The 20,981-nt window shown below is 44.0% G+C and overlaps 1 protein-coding gene across 2 annotated transcripts in view; it reads left to right on the plus strand.

Moving 5' to 3' along the window:
* The window catches only part of Tox3 (TOX high mobility group box family member 3), a 101,120-nt gene that overhangs the window by 52,737 nt on the left and 27,402 nt on the right, over positions 1–20,981 (plus strand). The window lies entirely within an intron of this gene.

Below are 20,981 nucleotides of genomic sequence, written 5' to 3' on the forward strand. Positions count from 1 at the left end.
AAATGTAATTTCATTGGTAACTGGAAAGATTGCTCCACTCACAGAGGATCAGGAAAAAGAGAAACTAGAATCTGAAGGTAAGGTAGGATTGTCATTCATTAGAGAGGAATGAAGGACCCAAGGGTGTGGTACACACTCATAATCTCATTGCCCCCCCCCCCCAGGAGGCTGAGGCAAGAGAATTAGGAATTCAAGGACAGCCTAGGATATATAGTGAGACCCTGTCTCAGCAAACCAAAGCAACTAACAAACAAACAGCAACCAGCCCTAGGACTAGAGTCTATTCATGTCATTGGCAAAATGGAATGACTTTGTGTGCATGATGACAGAAGTTTGCTGGGGTTTAGGTGAGTTATTTAAAAGATAATAATGGGTTGCTTGAGAGGAGCATGCCACAAGCCAGAAGAAACAAGCTCTGTGTGGGTTTAGTGGGTGTGAGGTGTCAAAGGTTTGCAGTCTGGTGTATTGAAAGTTACTTACACTGGCCAAGTGTGGCTGGCACATGAGATACAACCTGTGTGTTACCAGCATATCTATCAAAAAAAGGGGGGGTGGGTGGGCAGCTTGTCAGGAACACTGAGGGACTGCTTCCAAATGGAAGCATTTCTTCAAAACAGAGAGAAGTGGAAGGGTCAGAGGAGGAACAAGTTGTTATTTGATAAAGGGATACAAGGGGAAGATGACCAGGAAATTTCTAAGGAGCAACTCATGGTGAACTCACTGATAGCACATTGTTGCATAGAGGAATATATGTAAGAGGACAATGAGGCAGGACAGAAAGTCACATTGTAGAGATGGCTGGTGCAAGAGGGTTGTGAGATGAACTGAAGAGAGACTCAGGCATTTTTATTTCCCCGTATCTTTCTTTTGTTTGGAGACTGGATCTTACACAAGGCCAGGCTAGTTTAAAATTTTCTGTGAAGCCTAAGCTGCATTTGAACTTGTTGGAATCCTCTTGCCTCAGCCTCCTGAATGCTGGGGTTACAGACGTGAGCCACCGTGCTGCAAACTTTCTGTAACTTAAGGTTGAATGGGGTAGGGACATTTTGGTACACGAGAGCTGGAAAAGAAGTGGGAGGTGAGCTGGTGGGGCTGACTGTAGACCTGGTAGAGTGAACCCAGGCGGAAGGCAGTGTTTCCTCTCCTGAAGGAAAGACAGTCGAGGCAGGTAGGCTGACAGTTGAAGACTTCCGCGTCTGTGTGAGAGTTGAGTTTTTGCTAATTGGGTAGGTAGGAATTAGAGACAAGAGCCTGTATTAAGGATAGAGGAGGCCATTGGAGACTATAAAAAAAATGGACCAGTTACAAGGGGGTGCTGGATGCTGAAGAGACTTTGACAACACCAGGACCCTTATGATGAGGAAACCAAGCCTCCAGGGGAGAGGATACATATTTTTGGTGCTTATACCTCCAAGGAGGTCAATAAGTGCGTATGTGAGGGGGCGGGGTGGCGATGGATATTTGTTTACATGTGTGCTATTTTATGAAGTTCCAGTTCATGTTTGCCGAATAATACATCAGCAGTAGATATTAAACCATTTGATTGCCATCTCTTTCTGCAACCCTTTGTTTTTTTCCCCCAAAGATGTCATTTCCTTTCCCAGTTAATTTGTTTTTGCAAGTTCAGGAAAGAATGAAACATGAAATCCAGACACTTAAACTGTCTCCACAGTTAAAGTCACTATATGCTGTCAGTTGTTCAGAAGGTCTGTGGGGCTACAATATTCCTTGCTGTTAACTTCTAAGGGGATGTAGTAATGTAGGGGATGTGGTAATGTAGGGGATGTGGTAATGGGAAATGTTACCTATTATTAAAATGGTCTGGTATGATAAAAGAGAGAGGAAGAGAGATTCGAAGATTCTAAACAAAGCTGGAATAACCACCTGTCTGAGTCCACGGAGGAGTGGGATAGCACTAAGATGGGTCCTTGGCCCTGCAGACGAGGCGACTGGTAGGGAAGCAGAAGTGTGTTGGGATGTGGGAAGAGGAAGAGGTTTAGGTGGAGGACATGGCTAAAGTTGAAGAGACGTGAGATGTGTTTCAGAACTTAAATAAAGGGCACGGATGCAGAGGGGTCCCCATGCAGAAGGCCACAGTGAGTTACATCTGGAACTTGTGTCCTAGAAGCTTTATCCCCACCCCCAACCCCCAAAATAGGGGGAAAAGATTAACCACGGTGAAGCCTGCTCCCTCTACCTTTCAGAATGGAGAAAGACACTCACTTTTATCATGCATTCATTGATTCCAAACATCGCAGGCTTGTAGGAGTTCTCATTCCTCCACAGACAAAAACTGGTCATTTCAATGTGACCAGAAATCACTCATCAAAACCCATTGCTTTGTAAGAAATGCTTCCAAGCATTATCAGAAGTATCCTCGGATTTTTCAGTTATCATTTTACATATTGACTTTCATTGTAACACCACCACCTTGCCTCCTGTTTTCAGAGCAAAATTGAATGAACGGTATGGGAGTGCCAGTCTCCAGCTTTCACAGCTGTGTCCTGGTGACTGAAGGAATCCTTTAATTCCATCCATTTCAGGCAGTGTCCTTTTCTTCTGAACATGGCAGGGTTCCTCTGTGTAGCCCTGGCTGTCCTGGAACTCACCCTGTAGACCAGGCTGGCCTCGAACTCAAATTCGCCTGCCTCTGCCTCCCAAGTGCTGGGATTAAAGGCGTGCGCCACCACCGCCCGGCAAGACATGCTTTTATTTTTGAACTTATATGAGGGGGTGTGGATCCACATAGCCATTGTGAATGCTCTCTGTTTCCTAGCTTCTGAGCTAATATCTACTTATCAGTGACTGCATTCCAAGTGTGTTCTTTTGTGATTGGGTTACCTCACTTAGGATGATATTTTCCAGATCCAACCATTCGCCAAAGAATTTAATGAATTCGTTGTTTTCAATTGCTGAGTAGTATTCCATTGTGTAAATATGCCACATTTTCTGTATCCATTCCTCCAATGAGGGACATCTGGGTTCTTTCCAGCTTCTGGCTATTATAAATAAGGCTGCTATGAACATAGTGGAGCATGTGTCCTTATTGCATGCCAGGGTATATGCCCAGGCATAATCCTCTGGGTATATGTCCAGGAGTGATATAGCAGGGTCTTCTGGAAGTGTCATGCCCAGTTTTCTGAGGAACTGCCAGACTGATTTCCAGAGTGGTTGTACCAGCTTGCATTCTCACCAGCAGTGGAGGAGTGTTGCTATTTCTCCACATCCTCGCCAACGCTTCTTGCTGTCTCAACAAAACTAGAGTTGAGCATTTGCGTAGTTCCTGTGTGCCTGGTTTCATGTGCACATGTCCTGTTCTCACAGTTTCTGGAAGGCAGTGGTCACGGCTGCTTCCCCATGTTTCTGCTCCTTCCGACTGAGACTCGACAGTGTCCTCACATCCTGGTGTCTGGCAGGTGTATGCCAATCTCCGTGTTCTTCACAGCAGCACATAGCGTGGCTGCTCATTCCATGTGTCTCTCTTGGAGGCGGGAATACCACCTTCTAAAGCGTTGTTCCCCCTCTCTGGTCACTCTTCCCTTGGCTCCTCAACACCGAGACTGTCAACGGACTGGAGTTCAAAAAGGATCTGCTGGGGCTTCTGGGAAATCCCAGTTCTCAAGCCTGACCCCCCATCCTGCAACCTCATGGGTCTTTCGAAAAGTCTCATGTGAAAAAGTGAACCTGGAACTTTCCCATGAACAGCAAACATCTCTTAGTACCTCAGTTCTAAGGAGTTTAAAGTACACCTGTCCTCTTGCCCACTCCCCAAAGGCTAACTCAGTTCAGTTTCCTGTTTGGTTGAATGGCTTTGACATTTGGAGCCCCAAACCTAGAAGTCTCAGTTTCAGTCCCTTTCCCTCCCCTGCTCTCAAGTCCTAATTAGGTCCCAGGCAAAAGTGATCCTCTAAGAAATCTCAGATCCTCCCTCATTGCATCTTGCACCTCATTACCCGCCCCCCAAACTCAGGCTCCATCTCTTCCCTTGTTCTTGGCCAGTCTGCACCCCAACACCTGGCACTCTTCCCAGGTGAAGTTACTCATCATTCCTGTCTGATTCCTCTTTACTGACTGGGTTGCATCTCTTGGAAGTCAGCAGCCATCTTCCTTGGCTTGTATTGTCACCGGAGCAAGCTCCTTAGCATGTATGCGTTGTAAGAATGCGGAAATGGAGGGACAGGACAATCTGCTTGTTGCTTTTGTCTTTGGGACTCGTGTTTATGTACACGTTTCCTGCCGGTGGAGATTAAGGATATCCTTTCTGGGAACATCCACTGTCGACACATATTTTTCTGGTGATAGAACCGACAGGTGTTAATTTTAGAAGGCATAGATCAGAAAAGCAAAAGGAGGATGAAATATGTTATTGTTTATGGCTTTGAAGCTTGGCTCTTACATCGTGACCATTTCTTTCTGCCATTCAGTCTCTTTCAGAATGATTCCAAATAATATTGGCATACTGAAGATACTTAAGAGGGCTTGCTTAACTTATGGGAAAGAGCTCTTGGGAAAGAGCTCTTCTTAGAGAGACTTCTTGCAGGGTTGGAGTCTGGAAAGCTTGATGAACCTGAGGTTTTATTTGAAAATACATTACATTTGGTTTAGTGTCAAAAGCAGTTTTCTGCTTCGATAACTGCGTCTGCTTCATGAAGCTCCGTGTTATTACCTGGACTTCCCATCATTGTTCGTGAGGCCAGTTTGAGGATCTCTTGCTCGATTTTTGTCTCAGAGCCACACTGTATATAGTTCCATGTAACCACATAAAACACTACCTTTGGGATCCCAGACTAAGAACCAAATCCCATCTCTTTGATGAAACAAAACAGTCTTTATTTAAATAAAATGTTCATAGACTAGAGAGATGGCTGAGCAGTTCAGGGCCCTGCTGTCCTTCCAGAGGACCAATGTTTGATTCCCAGAATCCACCTGAGGCGGCTCCCTGCCTCCTGTCATTTTATCTCCACTGGATCCCCTTGCCTTTGCAGGCATGCATGCATATGCATGTACACACACACATACATACACACACACACACACACACACACACACACGCATGAACACACAAATAGAAGGAACTCTTCAGACAAAACAAAACGCAACTGCTTGAACTTTACCACCAGTTAACATCTTGCCTAAGAGTGAGGTCACGGAACCATGAAGGTTTCAATATCAATCATTTCCAAAAACACTTGTACCGAGGTGACAATTGAGCTGGAGGAGGGCCATCAACTCTTTGTGCTTTCCTCACAGGCTGCTGAAGAACTTTGACTTCTTATGTCTGCCCTCTTACCTCAAGAGGGTCATCACCTGTGGAGAACCTGGATTCCTTCTGTCAAGGACCTGCCTGTTACACACCTGTTTGATGTAGCTTTTCAGTTGTTGCTTTAATACCCAGTCTCAACCATGACACAGTCATTAAATTATAAAGGTGGAGTGCTGTGGACAGTCAGTGTTGCCCCAGGACATGGTATCAGCACGGGTGTGATTTTGGAGCAGAACGTGTGGTAGACCAGAAGGAAGCAGCTTATGAACAAGGCCAGAAGGACACTCCTGTTATCAATCTTAGGGGTCCCATTAGACAGGGTTTACTTTCAATATTAATCCTGATAGGAAGGCAGATGCTCTTCTTAAAAATATCATGCCTCTAGCTTGTTTTTATCATGGCCAAAGAATTTTATAGTGTGGTTTTATCGATGACTCTATTAACCAGCACCATGGAATGTGCAATATTTTTTTCTTATGTGAGATATCTATCTATCTATCTATCTATCTATCTATCTATCTATCTATCCATCCATCCATCCATCCATCCATCCATCCATCCATCTATCTATCTATCTATCTATCTATCTATCTACACTAGTCACAAAAAAATAACTGTTTGGAATAAGTGGTATGTGTGCATCTGTCTGTCTGTCTGTCTATCTATCTATCTATCTATCTATCTCCACTAGTCACAAAAAATTCTGTTTGTTTGGAATAAGTGGTACGTGTGTACTTTAGAGAGGAGTCTCTGTAAACAAGAACTAACCTTTTATTTAAGAGCCAAGGAGCTTACTTTTGACTTCTAAGCAGGACTTTGCTCCAAAGTATGTTTCAGTGTAGCCATAACATAATAGAGATCCTGTCTTGAGATGGTCTTCACAGTCTTGAGCTCAGATGCATCGTTCCCCATAGCTTTCTGTAGTTGACGAATGCTTTCTCGTCTGCTCTTTTCTTTTGGTCACTTTGGCACCCACGTCTCACTTCTTCAGGTTGCCCCCCATCCACCCAAGTCACTGTGGACTAGGGCTGAGTTTTTGCTGATGTGAGTAAATCAAGTAGGTGACGTAGAGAGAACTGTTCCCAAACTGCTGGGTAGTCACATCTTTTGGATTCCTGTAAGGAAATGTGAAGGTAATCTTGAATGTATTAGTCTGTGGTGCCATGACCCTAAGAAGAAAATGCCTTTTATGTCAGACTTAATTTCATGGTTGTTTATACAAAATGCTGAAATAAATTTGAGCTGTGTACGAGATTAACATTGGTCAGCTTGGCTGAGTTTCGTTATTTGTCTTCAAGATGAAAGCCAATGGCCCTGCTTTGAAGAGATTTTATTTTTCTAGTTATGTTTAAGGAATGATTAGCTTCATACTCAAAAGTACTTTTCAAAAAAACCCACCTTTAAAAAAATAAATATTAAGATTTAAGACTGGTTGGCTGAGGGGAATGTGATTGCCCTCACCTGCCCTAAGACCACATCAGAAATGGGTTTATTATCTCACGTGAGCCCTCTCCACTAAAAGGTTTTAGACAAACACACATCGCTGGTCAAATAGAAAGAAGTGATAAGAAGGGCTGTACCATCAGCCATCTGGTCCAAAGTTGTCCTTCCAGGATTTGAGTCACCATAAAACCATAGGCCAGTGTATGGGTCTGAGGTCCTCTTAATGTGCATGCAAATGAACTTTTCAGGTATGTGGTGAAACCTTGGCCTGCTCTCTCTCTCTCTCTCTCTCTCTCTCTCTCTCTCTCTCACACACACACACACACACACACACACACACACACACTCTGGCCAGAGAGGTACCTGTACTTTCTCAGCATCTGAAAACTTCTGAGTGAGTATGTAGGCCTGTCTCTCAGAAGTCAATGGCTGTGAATTATGGACATTCCTGGACCTGCTGTAATCCTGCTGGGAGACAATGGTTATGTTGAATTCCATATTATATATGCTTATGGGCTTGTCATTGATGTTTTCTCAGTTAAGTAAGTCTCAGATCTTTGGTTTATCCGATGTGATTAAAGCTGGAGAATAAACACATTGAGTCACTTAAAATATTTCATGAAGGATTTATGGCCTTATTGATCTTGGGAAATATTAGCCTTAGAAGAACATGCTAACTATTTCTATTTCTTTCTCTTTTTTTTTCAATTCCTTGACTTATTCTCATCAGATAGAAAATAAGAGTAGGTGGATATATTTATACACATAAAACTCATAGCTGACAACCCACTTATTGCTAAATATATGAAACACGTTTACCTTGATGGTGGTCAATAATCTTATGAATAGAGATATTCAGAATCAGCCTGATAGCTACTCTGAAAAGAACACTGGTATTCAGATGGTGTAGATGCAATAGTTCTGTAGTTTATTTATCTTTATAAAAATAAATAAACTTTACTTATAATCTTTTGTTTATGCTTGCTGGGTGAGTGGGTCTGGGTCTGGGTTTCTCAGTCATTCTTGATCTAGACACGATGGTTCTGAGGTTCTATAGTATACCTGTTCCTCATCGAGGTAAAACATGTAAAAACACCAGACATGACCGTTCTGCAGAACATAATTACCTCTGGCGGAGAGGCACTAATGTATACTTGTATGCATAATTTTGCCTATACATCTACGTGGTAACTGTATAGGAGACTGAACATATGATGGTTACAGAACATCAAATTGTGAACTTTAGAGATCAAAGCCAGGAGACCGTATAGGAAGCCATTGATGATTTTCTGGCACTCATACTAAATCATAATTAGAAAGATGGATTGAGATTACAGAACAGATGTTTTTCCCATTGGTTAGTAGAGTTGAGTTACTGAACTGAAGACATTTTGTAACCACCCCAAAGCTGTTCATTTAAAAACACAGGGATTCCTTTGAGTTAGTTTCTTATTTCTTTTTATAATTTGAAACTTCATATGCTACATATGCCTGAGATATTTGCTAAGGGTCCTTGGTGTAAATATGCCTTTAGAGACCCCTTTTCTCTTTGGAAACTCTCTGGGGTTCTTAATCATTTGACTTCAGGAAAAACTACAAACCCTGACAGTATAAGGAAAGTAACTTGGGTTTTTATCTTCTACGACTTGTCATTTCTACCTTGTTTTAAGGCTTTGTTAAGTCATAATAGCAGTGGTTCATCTGGCTTTGATGAGGACCGACTCATACTCGTCATTTGATGAAAAGGGAAAATAGTAAGTGGTTTAACAGCACATCCCCAACCACTCCAAGGCTGAAGCATGATCAGTTGAGGACTTCCTGTGAGCCGTGCTCCAGTGGGCTTGGCCTCTGCCCCCAAAGAATTCCAACTGATAGACTGGCACGTCAATAGATTGCTTTAACATGCTGCAGAGCAAAGCACAGGCTGCCTTAGAGCTTGGAGGAGGAGCCGGCCCGGCCAGGAGGGGGAGAGTACCATGACAGGACTTGTTTTCCGAGCATCCTCAGTGATAGTGCAGTCTCCATCAATGGACCATTTATTGAAAACTGATTTATACTAAAGTGCCCATGGTAGGTGGCAGCTAAGCTGTTATTCCTCACAGTGATGCTACATTTATCATAGGTCTTAGTCCTTTCTCAACCCAAGGGTTCTGCTGTGATTAGAAGTTTGGGTGCAAACTTCACATCTCTTGGTAAACCAATGGGGGAAGTCTTCCTAGTTCTTGAAGCAACATGAGACCAAGTAGTCCCCTTTCCCTCAGGACTAATGGTGTGTTTCCTATATGTTAGGACCACTGAAATAAACCCAAATCTGATCATACATGTTTCTTCTGTTTTTTTACTCTCACCTTGTGATGGCTTTTCATTTGCCAAATGCCGTGGGAGATGCACAGCACAGACATTGTGAATTTTATCCTCATGATTTGAGATAGGATCTTGCTACGTAGCCCAGGCTGGGTTTGAACTAGTAGTCCCTCCAGTCTTAGCCTCCTGATGTTGGTGCCTACAGGTGTGCTACATCTGGCACAATATTCTTATCATCTGGGAACAGCAATCGTGTTTCCTTTTCAGTTGTGGACAGATCTTTCCATGTTCAGGCTTTTCCACCTACAAACATGCACTTGTCTCCTGATACCCATGTTCATGCTGAGGGTAAGCCTTCCATACTAGTGCATGTATGCAGGCTCCCGTAGAAGGGCTTCTTCAGTCAGGAATGCTGCGTTCACATCTCTTGTCCTGCCCCATCTACTATGACACTGGGTCTTTGCTCAGTAGTTTTCTCTCCCAGTATGTTCTTCCATCCCAGGAAAGTTCCTACAAGCCACTCAAGACTTCACTCAAGTGGTTCCTCTTAGAAGGCCCTGGCTTTCTAGTGAGAGTTTTTTCATACATATCCAGTGCTGTTCCCACCACAGAGAACTGTGTCTGGTTTTCCAATTAGTGGAGTCTTGGGTAGAAATCAGAACATATTTTTGGCACAGTGCCTGTTGCTTCTTCTTAAGTCATGGGCTGCTAATATTACATAAAGGACCTCAATGAGACCTCATTTTTCCCAGGTTATTGAGTTCCTTGGTCCTCAGGTTTCTCCCCCTTGATGGCTCTTTCTGCATGGGATCCTTGGTTGGTGGCTTAGCATTGGCCTGCTTTCCCTTACACAGTCCATTTCCACAGACTTCTGTCATTTCTTCTCTAGAAATGAGGAGATCATGAAGGACACAGGACAGGATTCATCTGATGAGGTACAGTCAGGATTTGAACTGGGCTCTCTCTTGGTTGCCAATTTGTTCACCTACTCTGCCTGTGCATGGAACACCTGTGTGGGCCAGACATCATCTTATGGTGAAAAGAAACATGCAGAGCCAGAGGGAACCCTTGTCATCACAGACTCTCCATGGACTGAGAGGATGGGACAGTAACAAACATTAGTGCAGGAAAGTCGGTTTCTGATGAGTGAGTTTGACCCCAACAAAATAGACGACAGAGCCATGGGAAGGGTAGTAAAGGCAGGTGTGCAGGGTGGAGGCCGCTTCAGTATTTGATCTGAGGAGGCCTCTCTGAGGAGTGAACAGAGGGCAGAAACTTACATAAAGGGGAGAGTGGTCATCAGGACCAGGAGCAGCAGGTGCAGTGGTTCAGGGAAGGGACACAGACACACACATAGACACACACACTCACACACATACACACGCGGGTGGGGGGTGCCCAAGGCTTGGTAGCAAGAGTAGCCTTCTAAGGAGTTATTCAAGGGACAGCTTGAATGTGTAATGACTTGTTACTCTGGAAAGGAACTTGCATTTTGATCTGGATACCACAGGGAAGCTATGTTTATTTTTCTTTTTGTTTGTGTGTGTGTGTGTGTGTGTGTGTGTGAGAGAGAGAGAGAGAGAGAGAGAGAGAGAGAGAGAGAGAGGAACGGAGGGAGATGTACACACCTGGGTGCATGTGTGTACTAGGTAGGGCATATGTGGAGACTTGGAGTTGATGTTGGATTTCTTCCCCAAGTTACAGTCGTGCAGTGTTTCTTGCTGAAGCTGGGATTCACCTTTCTCGCTAGCCTTGCCAGTTAGCTTGCTCCAGGAATCAGGTGGCTTGCTCTGCCCTGCCTCACTCACCACCCCCCCCCCCCCATGCTCCCTGGGTATCAGAACTGAGATCCCTTATGCCTGAGCTCAAGTGGCTAAGTGCTTCCCGATAAGCCATCTCCCCGGCTTGCCTTTGGAGTTTTTAAGTAGTAAACTCTCCTGTGCTGTATCACAGGGGCCACAGGAATCAGTCTCCATCCGCATTTGGCTTTTCCCCTGGCTAAGTGGAAAAGAAAGCAGTGGAGAAAGATGGCATCTTACGCCATCTTTTAAGTCTCAAAGCCTCTCAGGGCTGACTGGGCTCTTATCTCAGTGTTAGAGGATGCAACACTAAAGTACATGAAGACCCACAAGTAGCCAGCTGCCTGGAGCTCAGCTAGGATCTTGGACTTCAGCCCTTCGCTAGCTCGGTGGTTCCAAACAGGATCCAGACACTCTCACAGGAAAGTGTTTCCGCTTTCACTCTCCCTGATGCGTGTCTGTGTGCACTGTTGACACGTGTGCACCCTCAGGCCATCCTTGGAGATCTCCTGGTGTGCTTTTGTTCTGCTTTGTAGTGCTAGGAGTGGAATCTAGGCCTTTGCGTGCGGTAGGAAGATGCTTCCTGTTGAGCCATGACCCCGGTGCGCATGTTATCTTTCAGTATTACTTTTTTGTGCCTCAGATCATTGATGTATATTTACAAGTGTGCATTTGCAGAGCGGTATCATCCTCTGGCAGCAGCAGACTCTTTCTTAGGCCTCCCATTTGAATACATTTAAGAGCACCAAGGCTGAACTTCGTGGCCTCTGCCTGCCTTCTCTCTCCCTGCTCACTTCCCTATTTTGATTTTTAAACAAGCCCTGCACATGGTTAGGTCCAGAGCTCTGCCAACCCTACTCACTCCTGCGTTTCACTCCCTGTCCCCCTGCCAACTTCCTGGGTTTGAGACTTCTTTTTTGAAGTGGCTATTTCTTTCTGACTTATTCCTCCCTGACCTTGGTGACTCTTTGTTGCCGACTTGGTCTTTACATTGATGTCTTTATTTTTCTTGCCCATCATCTTAGCCACGCTGTTTATCCCTGTGAGAGCAACAGTCCCTCTTCTTTCTCATCTTCTACAGAGAGGTAAGACATTCCCCCAAATAATGGCTGGCTACTGACTGGCATTCGGTCCTACTAACTCATTGTGCCTCCCCGGGGAAGGGAAGGCACCTAGATGGACTACGGAAAGGCTGCCCCCACACAGTTACTCCCACACAGTATTGTGTTACTGTTGACACGTGTTGATATGTGTTTACAGGCTCTAGTCTTCCATCTTCTATTCTGGAAATGCTAGTGAGCATGTGTTGGCCAGGCCAGTGATTACTCCACTTTGGCTTAAAACTCCCATGATGCTGAAACCTTCATCGTTTTACTCGTGTGTGTGTGTGTGTGTGTGTGTGTGTGTGTGTTTAAGTTTTATATTAAACAAGTGTCTTTTTTCCCGTCACTAGTAACTCATCCAGATGGTTGTGTGATTCACAAACTCAAATGCATCCAGATCATGAGACTCCAAAGGCCTCTGTGCTTGAGGAGCGTCCATATGTTTAGTTTTGTTGTTACGCGTGTGGCCACAGCACATTGCTAAAACTCTGATAGCGAAGTGTGCATTCCCTTCTTGATAGAGCTGTGGATGTTTCTGGCCATTCTGATGGCAAGGATGAGAGAGTTAGGTGGGTAGCCTCTTCACAGACTTGCCCCTTTCCTGCAGGTGTGAAAGGAGAGAGAGAACAAACCTCTGGGATGCCTGTATTGTTGCCCACAACAACAGAACAATATGGGATCCCAGCGTTTCCTTTAGCTCATTCTAGAGGCTTAGAAAACTCATGTAAATCCAGCATGGTGAGGCATGCCAATGCACCCACTTCAGGAATCTTTTAAGGCAGGAGACTAGCCAGTTTGGGGCCAGCCTCTACTACAGACCAGCATCCCATCTCAAAACAAAAAGCAAAGTGTGGGGAGGAAGAAAAGAGGGGTTCTTTTATTTTAATTATTCAAGATGTTAGTCCAAAATGAACTAGACAGATATAGGCGTGCTGTACAGTCCCCGAGAAAAACCTAAAGCATTAAACTAGAACCGCACAGCCTTACGGTCTCATACAGTCCTGGCAGGGTCAGGTAATTTGCATGCTTGAACAAGCATTGTATCAGTCTCTGCTCCTTGGTCATACACTTTGAATAGCACTGGTTCAGACGAAAGAACATTTCTTTAAACTAAAGTATTTCAAATTGGAAAAAAAAATCAGCCATTAAATTGAATACCTGAAGCCTTTCCCCTTTGACACCACAAGGCCGGTTGTCTTCTGTCAGGATTCTGCCCGCCACGGCATCTAGTCACAGTAGTCTGTATTTTGCCACCAATAGTTCCATCCCCAACATTCCATAAACAAGGTATGGATCTTTTGTTTATAGTGGACACGGTAACTGTCCACACACACAGGCACAGTGGGATACCTTGTAATGGTCAAGTCAGGGATGATCCTGATCACACCTCTGTACCCACATGCGTGCATCAGTGCTTCCCATTGGGAATGCTCTATGTCCTCCCTGCTAGCTGCTTGGAAATAAACCAGGTTGTTGCTAAGCATGGCAACAGTCCTGGGCTGCAGATCAGTCTGCAGTGCCTTCCCAGGGACAGTGTTTGTCCAGATAGGGTGTTTCCTTCTTGGGGTGTATGTTTTCCTCTTTCTGTTTTTTTTATGCTGTAGGTGTTGTGTGGAGACAGTGGCGGTGGGTCTTTTTTCTTGTCCTTTGGATTTTAGGAGCTGACGCTGTCACCCAAGGCGCTTCGAAAATGATTTGGCTTTTCATTTCCGGTTCATTGGCTCATTCAGAGCTGAGCTTTTGGGAGATCCACCATCTCCCAGTCTCTTTGTCAGCAGGGCTTCTGTGTAGCAAGTGGACACAATGTTCCCCTCACTGAATTCATATTCTAGAAACGGAATGAAGATAATGACTGTACTATGTGATATTGAAAGTGTCTGAAAAAAATAGAGTAGGCAGAGAAGGATAGAGTGTTGGAGGTAAAGGCTGTACAGAAATGTCATTGGACTTGTGGCATCCAGGGAAGACGCAGAAGGAGGGGATGTAGAAGCCATGGGATCATTTGGAGGGACAATGATTCAGAATGAGGAAGCAGCCTGTGCAAAGGCCCTGAGGTAAGCATGGGTCTTGGGTGTTGTTGGGGCAGCAAGTTTACCATCAGGATGTAGTAGCATGAGCAGTGAGAATGTTGCCACGAGGTCAGGAAGGAAGCAAGACCATTGCAAGTGTGTGTCCCCTTTCCTGAGTCAGTGGGAAGACACTGAAAAGCTGGCGACAAAGGCCTCTGTGGCAGTGCTGGTAACCTGGTAGAAGGCTTCTGCAGCCAAAAGGCAAAGAGCTCAGGCAGGGCTGGGCCCGGTGGAGGTGGGCACCCATCAGACGTGGGCACAGGAGATCTGCTTGAGGTTAACTAGAAGGATGAGCCCACTTAATAACTCAGTGTGTGAAAGGAGAAAAAGCATAGATTCAACGATGACTTGGCCTAAGGCAGGTCCCCGTTGAAGGTGATGGGAAAGACTGCACAGGGCAGGCTTGGGGGAGCCAACGGGCTTTGGCATTGGATGGATGTTGTAATGCCTGCTAACATCCAAGTTTGAGTGTTGAGTGTGAGTCCTCACGCTTTTGTGTGTTCAGAAGAAGACATCTGGGCAATTTTAGCCTGTCAAAAGGGATGTGCGTGTGTGTGTGTGTGTGTGTGTGTGTGTGTGTATGTGTTTGTATATGATAATGCATATGTGTGTGATTCTCTGCATATATGTACATATACTTGTATATGCTTAATTAGCAGCATCATATGTGTGTATATGTATACACACAACATACATATATCACACATGTATTTAGATGCTTTTTGCTGATGAAACATGTGTTAAAAATACCATAGGTAAAAAATATCACAATTTGAATATCCTAAATTGAAAATGCAATTAAGACACCAAGCCTACCAAACATCCCAGATTAGCCAGCTTATTACAAATGTTTTTATGCTTTGAATAGGAAGTATTATAATTATATATAACATGCATAATTATATATTTAATAAATATAATTTATATATATATATATATAAATCTATATAATTATAATAGGCTCATTTTTACAGGCTTGGTTCCCATTGTGGACTGTTTACTAGGAAGGGCCTGGGTACTTTAGGGGTGGGGCCTAGCAGGAGGAAGCAGGACCCTGGGGGCAGGCCCCTGTCCATGGCTGCTTCCCGAGTCCCTGTGTCTGTGTTTCTGGACCATGAGAAGCTGATCTGATCAGCTCCTCCGCATCTTCCCTTTGTGGTCTGAAACCAGGAGCCAAGATAAATCTCTCCTCCCTCAAGTTAATCTGTCAGGTACTTTAGTCACAGGGGCAAGGATGCTTACAGATCGACCTTATTGACAGTTGGGGATAATCGGCCACACAAAGCCCACGTGATAATGGGGTATTGGTGGGCACACCTAGAAGGGCACTTTGTAGACCCCGTGAGGAGAAAACACAGATAGGATCCAACAGTGCCCTGGAAGTGAACCATGCCATGGTGTTCCCTTTACCTCCCACCATGCTCACACGGATGGCAGGGAAAAAGACTGCTACTGACAAGGGAACAGTAGCCTGCTGCTACCATCCTGTCCGGTGCTGCAGGAGTATATCCTATTGCCTAGCACTGGCCTGGGATCAGAACTTAAGACCCTGGGGGTATGGGGTGTCTGAGCAGTGCACACCACCTTTACACCGTGGTGCAGTCAAACCACCATGGGTTCAATCCCTGTAGCTTTTCTGCCAGATTCGTGTTGGGCTCCTAATCTTTGATGATAGCATAGAGGATCATTGTGCTCCTGCTGACCTTTGTTTCTTGGTAGGGTGCTCCTACTGATTGTCATGTCAGTGTTGTTTCCCTGTGGGCTTCTGATGCTGGGGAGGGTGGGAGATTGTAACTTGATACCAGCCAGTCATTTCCCAGGGTCTACTTAACAGCCCTCAAGTGCGAGTAGACTTTATCTGCTGCCTTCTTTATCACATGACCAAGCTGGGCACATGGGGTTTATAACGCCATGGTTTGCTTATGTGAGTGACTTGACAGATATCTGGGTGAGGCATCCAAGCCAATCGGATGGTGTCTGCTAGCCAATTTAATGGGGAAAGGGAATTTGTACCCTTTGTCCATTTGTACCGTTTAGCTGTTTGAAATCCGATTGTTAAGGCTGCTTTATTAGAAGTCTTTACAATTCTTCACATCGGTATGAATATAGTTTGAGTGGAGATGATGCTGTGGCCTGGCCAAGGCCAAGTAACTGCCTTGGGTTTACAGATGGGGTTTTGTCTTTGCTGTTCTACTTTGTCCCAAGCCTGTTGCTAGCTGAGCCAGACTTTCCAATCTGCATTAATTTACTGTGGCACTTCACACGGTCACATGGACCATGGGCATGATGCTCTTTGATGCATTTCTATGAAATCCCGCGCTGCTCTTTTTTAATTGGTGTCCTTCTTAAATTGTGTTTGCTGAAGCCATAATTGCTCATCATGCAGCAAGAGCAGATTCGCCTCTGATACAGTAAAGATGTTCTTTTATGGGCCACTAAGGCTCCACGCGCAGAGGGATTTGGTCCTCCTTTACAATGGTATCTTTGGGAATGGCATCTTTTGGAGTTTGTCACTGTGGATAAATCCCTGTTATTGCTATGCTGCGCATGAAGGTTAGAAGCCCCACGTGTGTGCTCCTTAAGACTTTATGAATGAGATGTTTCCTTGGGTGATGTTTTCATGTATCTGTCACAGTAATTAAGTAGCTTCCCTCATTCATCTTATTTGTTCAGAATATCTTTCTTTGAGTCTTGAGAATGAGAATGCATAAAGGACATGACTGAGTTGGCTCTTGCTTGGTTCTTTGAGCTGATAAGTTATCAGCTCAAAGAATCGACGTTAAGCAGTGACATAGAATGGAAAAATTTTGAAATATCAGCTGATTTTAAAAAATGAATGCTCCAGAAAAAAGAAGAGAAAGATGAGGAGAAAGAGAAGCAAGAGAAGGAAAAGGGGGGGGGGGGGGGAGGAAGAACCAATATTTTTCCAATAAAGTTTCCCAAAGAATTTAGTTATTGTGAGGTAAACAGAAGGAAGATCCACAGGCTTTTTCTTTTCTTTTCTGTGGTGCAGGCTGGTGGGTAGGGAAGGGATTTATGGCTTTCATTTTAAAAAGAGTTCACAGAAACCTTGTTTCTGTCACCATTGTGTCTCCAGGCCTATCACAGTTCCGTAAACAGGTGCGATATAGTTATTTGTAGATCGAACAGATTGAGAAATCACAGAGCCAATAGATTCATAGAAGGAGATGAAGGTCATAAAAAAAACCAAAACCAAACCAAAACACAAAAACAAAAACCTTTTCCAGTTACACTGGACTGTGGAACCCTTTCCTTGAGGAACATTGTAATAGACCTCGGACCATTAGAAGGTCCTCCAGCTTGGAATAATAGAGTTAACAATAAAGTTTAAAATTTGAACTGATTACCAAGTGAACGAGTGGAGTGTATGTGGGTTCTTGCATGTGAGGGATGCAGAGTGAGGCTGGGGGATGCCAGCTATGCATGTCAAATCCTCTAGGGCAGACAGCATGACCCCTGGAACCCCCAGTCTGCTGACCAGAACAAATGAGTATGATAATAATTCTTTCTTGTTGACTCTTGGGAAAAATGGGCTGCATTTAGTCCCACTTTGGGAGATGAGATGAAGAAGTATTTGGAGAAGACTTCCATGAGCATCACTTGTTATTAATCACCATTCAGATATTTGACAGATGACCTTGGGTAGCAGGGGGGTGATTCTGGGTCACCTAAGTTTGAGTGGGATCAGCTTGTCATTCTTTCAACAAATGCCAGGCATGGTTAGTCCAGTGAATGGCAGAGAGGAGCCCAGTTAAGGTCCTGCCCTCCTGGACCTGCAGGGAGTGTGTAATATAATGCTGTTACCAATGCTGCTACCTCCTACAACATAAACTAAATTCAACTGTACACAACTCAAAGTTAATTGTTCTTTGGTCCTTCTCTTAGCAGTCTACCCCGTAGGAGTACTTCCCTCTCAGAATCCTGTCTATTCGGGCTCACAGGTTACATTTTAACATGGAATAAACATGGCGGCCCACTTGTGGAGGCTGAGCACTCAAGAGGTTGAGTTAGGAGGATTAGGGCATGTGTTCTGAGCAACACTGTGTCTCAAACAAACAGCAAAGAAAAACCAAATGTGGGGGAGAAAGGGGCCAAATGCAAAATGCCACTCCTTTCCTTCTGGCTACTAGACTGGGGGGGTGGAGTTTAGCCCGGAAGGGATTCACAGCACCCAATGAAATGCGGGTTTCAGAAAGAATTGATTTTGGTGGTGGGGTAACTATGCCCCCCACAACCCCATGTGCAGAAGCAAAACAACTTCCTGCTGCCTGCCCCATCAGTACCCGAAGGCGCCTTTAACAGGGTGTTTTCTACCTCAGGTAGACTGGGAAATCCTTGCTTCTACTTGAAATGATTTATAACTGCTCCCTCCCGATTGCCAAGTGCTTCCAAATTAAAAGCCATTAATTAAGGCCTTATACAGATACAAGAGATATGCACAGAGCGTTCTGTCCGCTCCAGCTCCCCCTCCAGGTGAGAGCTTTTCAAATTACGTGGACGGCTGGAGCCACCTGCTTGACTAAACGTAGCGCAGCCCGCTCGGAGCTCATCAGCACTGTGGCGGTGCCAGCGTTGTTACTGATTTTTCTCATTTCTCCAGGGCAAATACTAATTAATGGATACAATTCACAGCTGATTAGCTGTAGTTTCTTCAGTAATTACATTCGCATACTAACCGTTCTGAAGAGGATTTCTAACCCAGTTCTTACTTCACTCTGAGCTTAATTTTTTTTTTCTTTGAATTGTTTAGGTCTTTGGTTTAATGGCCATTTTATTTTCCTTTGTTGTTCTAGGTGCTATTAGATAATAAGTGAGTTTAATCTTAAAAAAAAAAAAACTCTCTGATAATGAGCTCTTTGCCTTAAATGGATTTCTAATTCCCCAACAAAGCCGACATTTAAATAATGTTAAAGTTGTGATACTGGCTGTCAGGCAGCTGTGGGTGGGGAAGCGGATCGGAGGATGGAATATATAGATTCAAATATGGGTCATATTTGATTATAGGCCCGATCATTACAAGGAAAAAAAAGCAATACAGATGCCTATAGGGTTCTGTTCTGACATACTTCTAATGGGTGTATGTGTGTGTCTGCACTTGTGGCCCCGTGCATGTGTTTTTGAAACTACATGCCTTCTGACAAGACAGATAAAGGTCTTTAAGGACCAGTGAGTATACCTCCCAGGAATTCTTAGGGAGATACTCACCCAAATGAATAGACGTGCTAAGGGGAGAGCATGCCTGATAGCTCAGTGTGCATATGTGTGTATGTGTGTGTGTATGTGTGTATGTGTGTATGTGTGTGTGTGTATGTATGTGTATGTGTGTGTTTGTGTGTGTGTCTGTGTGTGTGTGTATGTGTGTGTGTATATGTGTGTGTGTATGTGTGTGTGTATGTGTGTGTATATATGTGTGTATGTGTGTGTGTATGTGTTTGTGTGTGTCTGTGTGTGTATGTGTGTCTCTGTGTGTGTGTCTGCGTGTGTATGTATGTGTGTATATGTGTGTGTATGTGTGTGTATGTATGTGTATGTGTATATGTGTGTGTATGTGTGTGTATGTGTGTGTGTGTATGTGTGTGTATGTATGTGTGTGTATGTGTATATGTGTGTGTGTATGTGTATGTGTGTGTATGTGTGTGTATGTGTATGTGTGTGTATGTGTGTGTATGTGTGTGTATGTGTATGTGTGTGTATATATGTGTGTATGTGTGTGTGTATGTGTGTGTGTATGTGTGTGTGTGTATGTGTGTGTGTGTGTGTGTGTGTGTGTGTTGAAGTGTCATGTGGTGGTTGATGTTGCCTCTGTAGACCTTAACAGCACTCTGGAGCCATTAGAAGTTTTTCCTGTAAATCTTGCTTAGCTCTTGGATCCCTGACGTGGTAAAATGGAGCATCTCAATCCTACAGGTTGAGAGTTGGACCAAGACACCCCCTTCCCCTCAGAAATCAGTGATATTGAGAGGAGGGTTATATTGTGTTTGCATGTCTCTGTATCTCCTTTCTCCTTATTGGCCGTATCAGTCTACATATGTATCTGAGCATCTGCATACCTATTTCTAATACTGTCCATCAGTTCACCCACTCCATCACCCATTCTTCCAACCAGTCATTGATCTGCCGATTTATCTCTTGGGAAAATTATACCTTTTACTTTAATGTAATTGCTAGCTTTAATATACATTAGAAAATACCTATATACATTTCACCCCATGGAGACCACACCTGTGCTTCTTTTGATTCGCTAAAGGAAATGAATAGAATGCTTTGCACAAGGACATCCTCTTACCATTTAAGCATCATGAAAATAACACAGCTCCAGATAATTATGCCCACAGAGCCTTCCCGGATTGCCCGCCTGATAGCAGAATGCTGAAAGCAATGGAATGTGCCGACCCAGACCATTTGAACCTGAAAATACATTTCTGCCCAAATCCAAGTTTTACATTTTGATAACAGGCCCCTGGAAGTAAAGAGCTTACATCTGAAATGCTGATACAGTCTTATTTGTGATGATATGAATGGGCCATTGTGTTAGGGAATGAAATAAAAATTGCTGTGTTCATGGGATCCTGCTTATTTTCTAAACCTCTTTGCACTTAATGTTACATGGAGAGATTAAATAGCACAGTTTTCAGCCGCTCTGATGGAGCAGATATGGCAGTAAGCTCTGCTTGGAGATCTTAGAAATATTCTTTGGTTTTATTTATTTATATTCATGCCACACCCCATTCACCAGAAAATTGAACTTGAGCCCTGGAAATTGAATTGTATTCTCTTTAATTCACATTTTTAACCCACCCACACTTGTGACACCTGTTCTTGAGAAGTAAAGTATTAAATCCCAGCATGCTTTGAATCATTTCCAGGTAGTTTTCTTGGGAACTCCTTTTCTTCTAGCCTCTGACAAAGGCCAGTTTAATAAACAGCGCACTAAGTGACCAGACAGCCAAATGGTTGTTACTGTCTCCTTTCCCTACCA

Source organism: Apodemus sylvaticus, chromosome 21 (genome assembly GCF_947179515.1).
Source record: "Apodemus sylvaticus chromosome 21, mApoSyl1.1, whole genome shotgun sequence".
Classification (NCBI taxonomy): domain Eukaryota; kingdom Metazoa; phylum Chordata; class Mammalia; order Rodentia; family Muridae; genus Apodemus; species Apodemus sylvaticus.